The sequence below is a fragment of the Henckelia pumila genome, chromosome 2 (assembly GCF_033568475.1).
Source record: "Henckelia pumila isolate YLH828 chromosome 2, ASM3356847v2, whole genome shotgun sequence".
NCBI lineage: Eukaryota > Viridiplantae > Streptophyta > Magnoliopsida > Lamiales > Gesneriaceae > Henckelia > Henckelia pumila.
In genome coordinates, this window is record NC_133121.1 from 23,561,443 (window position 1) to 23,567,442 (window position 6,000).

The following is a 6,000-nucleotide window of genomic DNA, read 5'->3' on the forward strand; positions in this document are numbered from 1 at the left end:
TAATTCTCAAAAGGTAGAGCCCAATTGCTTCCAAAGCAACCCCCATGTATTTACCTCATGTCCAATAAGGGCCCAATAATATGACGCCGTTTAAAGTGACATGTCAAGATGACCCATCAATATTAAGTTGTGATGGACGGTCGCCATGTGGATCCCCCAATAATATGAGCCGATCCCATGGGAGTTCCACCCAACTTACAACATTTGTCGATCCAATGTACAGCTTTCCGACGGACGGGCCCCCCCAATAATATGAGCCGGACCGTATCCGCGGGTAGCATCACATACATTGACCGTTGATGGAAGGTAGGAACATTTAAACAATATTTAAATTTCCTTTATTTATCTTGATATAAATTTTAAATCATATTTAAAATGAGGGATTTTATTTATAAAAATATTTGTCTCATCATATTTAATTTATTGCATGCATTGCCGGATTCACGCAATTTATGTCTAAACATGCATACAATCATAATATCACATATTATATAGGATGATCGATTCCATTTCTAATTGACCCGTGGTTGCCAATCACGGGTCTTAGTCCAATCCTAGGTAATATGCAGTATGCAAATGCAATCCTATTACATATGCTTCCAATTTACATTTCTTCAGTCTTCATTGTCTGCTGGGCCCACCATCTTCAAATCTTGATCTCCCACTAAATCTAATGTATTTACAATTAAATAACAATGACAAGTAGGGGATACATTTTTAGGGGGTGGGAACGGGCTATAAACCAAGCCCACTTTTATTACATATGACATTCATATCGGGCCATAAACCAGGCCCATTAATAAAACCAACAACAATAAAGACAAAATGTAAATTCCTAACATACACCTACAAAATTGGTCATGGCAATCGATCATCCTTATCCAATAACATTTAATTCAAAATTAATTTATTGGATAACATGCTGTGGCAATTCAAATTTAAACAAGATAAAATCATATTTTATATATAAAATCACATTTCACATATAAAATCATATTTTATCTCCATATCAAATAAAATCATATTTTATCTATAAAATCCAATTTTACAAATAAAATCATATTTTATCTAATATATCATAACATCACATCTTATCATCAATTGTACCAAAATAATTGATTTCAAAATTCAATTTACGGATAAAATATTAAAATTTTCCAAAAATTCAAATTTATCCAAAATCAATTTTAAAATTTACGGACTCGAACAATTCGATCCGAAATCTCGTGAACCAATCAAAAACAATTTTTGACCGGACCAAAAATAAAATTTTAAATATTAAAATTAATAATAATATTAAAAATTAATTTTTTTTTTTTTTTTCCCGCGGGCCACCCGGGACACTCCCGGGTTGGCCCGCACCCGGGGCGCGGGCGGCGCCGTGCGCTGCCCTGGGCGGCGCCGAGCGCCGCCCCTGGGCAGCGCCGAGCGCTGCCCTGCGCAGCGCCCAGCGCTGCGCTGGGCAGCGCACAGCGCTGCCCTGGGCGGCGCCGTGCGCCGCCCTGGGCGGCGACGGTCGCCGCCTTGGGCGGCGCCGTGCGCCCCCTTTGGGCGGCGCCGTGCGCCGCCCGGGGCAGCAACAATTGCTGCCCCACCGGGCAGCGATCCAATCGCTGCCCGGGTTTTGCCCCGAAAAAAATTTTTTTTTATTTAAAATATTTATTTTGTTTCAAAAACCGAGACTCAAAAATTTTGTACAATTGATTAATTCAATCGATTGATCTGAGCAACCTGGCTCTGATACCACTGTTGGAAAACTGGCGAGTTCCCAGACCAATTACGATTGATACCCTGTGCAGCGGAAGTTTAAAAATTTTTCATGGAACGTTTCCATGGTATGGGTATCAACCGTTCATCGATTGAATTACGTGTGTGTAAAATTTAAATAACAATTAAATAAATTTTACCTCAAATCTCGCAACGAGATTAATGGACACCAACAGAACAATTCTGCTCTTGTTGTCTCTCCCTGGAACCGATGAACGCCTTCAATCAGGTCCACGAACAGAGGTTTAATCCCTCTGATAGATTGCACTAGAAAATCTATCAGAAGTTTTCTGCGAAGAGAATACACGAATTTGATTCGTTATTCCTTACTGCGATTCAAAATCACAGACCGGAATTTCTCAGACAGAGAGGGAGGGGGGCGACGGCCAAGCTTGAGAGAGGGGCTAGGGTTTCGATTTTTTTTTTTTTTTTCTCTCAAAATTATGAGCTATCGTGTGTAATTTCTGTACTGAAATAACTTATTTATAATGCAGGCCACTAACACCTTAGGGCCCATTAGTCATAAGCTGGGGCCCGACAAGCAAAGCCCGCTCGTTCAGAAATTAATATAAAATTCATCGTGACTCTGATTGATGAAACGATTTCACCAATGTGTACAGAAACCATTTCTGCACGTTTTAAAGTCAAAATAAATTTTCCTGAATCCGAATTCAGTGGTTTCCAAAAATGTCCATCCCTATGTCATTTTAGGAAATCCTACTCCCTTACTCTTATTTAAGAAGTCCAACTCCTTAGTTCATTAAATTTAACTCTTTAAATTTAACTATCTCAACGGGGATTAAAACTCCATTACACTGTGTGACCCTCAATGGTTCAGGGATACAGCTAGCCGTGGGCTCACAACTCCTTGTGACTCGGAACAACACTTTCCAACTTGCCCAACGAATCATGGTAAAGCGCCTAGCAACATCGCCCCATGATTCCCTAGGTATCACTGATAGTGCCTACAAGAACCAGTAGATTTTGGTTAACGTACAGTACGGTCCCTTCATCCATATATCCCGATCGAATCAACAACCATTGGTATATCGAGAGTCGCTCAAGATTCGATAACTATGCAATGCATCTTGAAGATCAAATTAGTGACATCGCATGTGCTACTAAGAAACCATTTCTTAAATCACATCAAGTACTCTGGCCAGAGATTTGTCACACTAATATCTCCTCAGATCGCATAGGATATCCATACTCGCAAGTATGTGGTGAATCCTTGACAACAATGCATTGACTCCTATATGTGTCGTAACTGTACCCAATCTCGACACCTGATGACCCCCTCAGAGTCGGTAAACGAGTCAAAGCACAGTACTAGCATATAGAGTCTCCATGATGTTTCAAGTCGTAAGGACTAATGGTGTACAACCAAAACCGCGGACTTTATCCACTCGATAAGTGATAACCACTTGGAAAGTCCGGATAGGGTAGTTCGACTATTCATCCTATGAATATCCATTTGCATGCTTCGAACATCTCCATGTTCCCTACCAATGAAACGTGGTACTCCGCATCGCAAATGCTAGTCTCAAACTCGAGCGACCCTTATCCTTATTATCGGATGGCTCAATCGACTAGGAACGGTTTTAGAATATACAGTGACTATAAGATGTATTTCATGATAGACATCTCCATGTTCTACCACATCTTACATACACTATAGTATATTCAAGGTCTTTATCAAAACAACAATAGTATATCACAATATAACAATATGAAGTAATATAAAGTCATTGCCATAAAAGTGTAAATAATATTAAACAAAAGATTGTTTATACAAAGAGTCAACAAAGCCCATAGCCACACAGTTGGCTCACTGGGCACCCACTCTTACAATGCTCACTTCCGATAGATGTGAACCATTTATGTAGTGACCCATCCTGGATCCACTACCTAATCAGAGTTAAGAGCATAATTAAGCATGTATTTAAAATAAATCGCTGTGGAAGACTTAAATAAATACCGGCATAATACAACCGGTTAAATATCTCAAATATACAACCCAATCGAATTAAATAAAACCTACAGCTAATCCTGCTGTCTTCACTGGTCACCGACTACTCCAAGATCCTGGTGCTCAATCCTGCACTTACACCTGCCCCGTCGAATGGGGTGTCCAAATTGTTGGAGAACGCGGCGATCAGATCAATTAGGATTGATACCCGGTGCAGCGGAAGTTTAAAAATTTTATATGGAACGATTCCATAATGGGTATTAACCTTACGATTAAATTGTGTGTGTAAAAATTAAATAACGATTATAAAATTTTTACCTCCAATCTCAAAGCGAGATTATGGACACCAACAGATTTCTCTGCTCTTGTTGTATATCCCTGGAACTGATGGACGAACTGTTCTTCAATCAGGTCCACGAACGGATATTTAATTCCTCTGATAGATTGCACTAGAAAATCTATCAGAAGTTTCTACGAAGAGATTAACAAATTTGATCCGTTAAACCAGACTGCAATTCAAAATTCACAGACTGGATTTTACCGAGCAGAGGGGAGAGGGGGTCGGCCACTTCAGAGAGAAAAATAGGGTTTTTTTCGAAAATTGTGACCTTGTTGTATCTAATTTCTGTACTGCAATAACTTATTTATAATGTAGGCCACTAACAGCTTAGGGCCCATTAGTAATAAGTTCAAGCCCGACAAGCAAAGCCCGCATGTTCAGAAATTAATATAAAATTCATCGTGACTCCGATTGATAAACCGATTTCACCAATGTGCACAGAAACCATTTCTGCACCTTTTAAAGTCAAGATAAATTTTTCTGAATCCGAATTCAGTGATTTCCAAAAATGCCCATCCCTATGTCATTTTAGGAAATCTTACTCCTCTACTCATAATTAAGAAGTCCAAATTCTTTGTTTATTAAATTTACCTCTTTAAATTTAACTATCTCAACGGGAATTAAAAATCCATTACACTGTGTGACCCTCAATGGTTCAGGGATACAGCTAGCCGTGGGCTCACAACTCCTTGTGACTCGGAACAACAATTTCCGACTTGCCCATCGAATCATGGTAAGAGTGTCTAGCAACATCGCCCCATGATTCCCTAGGTATCACTGATAGTGCCTACAAGAACCAATAGATTTTGGTTAGCGTACAGTACGGTCCTTCATCCATATATCCCGATCGAATCAACAACCATTGGTATATCGAGAGTCGTTCGAGATTCGATAACTATGCAATACATCTTGAAGATCAAATAGTGACATCGCATGTGCTACTAAGAAACCATTTCTTAAACCACATCATGTACTCTGGCCAGAGATTCGTCACACTAATATCTCCTCAGATCGCATAGGATATCCACACTCGCAAGTATGTGGTGAATCCTTGACAACAAAGCATCGACTCCTATATGTGTTGTAACTGTACCCAATCCCGACACCTGATGACCCCAATAGAGTCGGTAAACGAGTCAAAGCACAGTACTAGCATATAGAGTCTCAATGATGTTTCAAGTAGTAAGGACTAATGGTGTACAACCAAAACCGCAGACTATATCCACTCGATAAGTGATAACCACTTGGAAAGTCCGGATAGGGTAGTTCGATCATTCATCATATGAATATCCATTTGCATGCTTCGAACATCTCTATGTTCCTTACCAATGAAACGTGGTACTCCGCATCGCAAATGCTAGTCTCAAACTCGAGTGATCCTTATCCTTATTATCGGACGGCTCAATCGACTAGGAACAGTTTAGAATATACAGTGACTATAAGATGTGTTTCATGATAGACATCTCCATGTTCTACCACATCTTACATACACTATAGTATATTCAAGGTCTTTATCAAACCAACAATAGTATATCACAATATAACAATATGAAGAAAGATAAAGTCATTGCCATTAATAAAAGTGTAAATAATATTAAACAAAAGATTGTTTATACAAAGAATCATCAAAGTCCTTAGCCACAAGTTGGCTCACCGGGCACCCACTCTTTCAATCTCCCACTTGCCCTAAAGCCAACTAGTCATACTACGTAGACCCATTGCTTCGCGATGTTTGTCAAATAATGGTCCTGGCAAGGGCTTAGTAAGTGGATCAGCGATATTGTCTGCAGAGGCCACTCTTTCGACAGTGATGTCTCCTCTTTCCACAATCTCCCGGATGATGTGGTATTTCCTCAGTACGTGTTTGGATCTTTGATGAGACCTTGGTTCCTTTGCCTAAGCAACGGCACCCGTGTTGTCACAG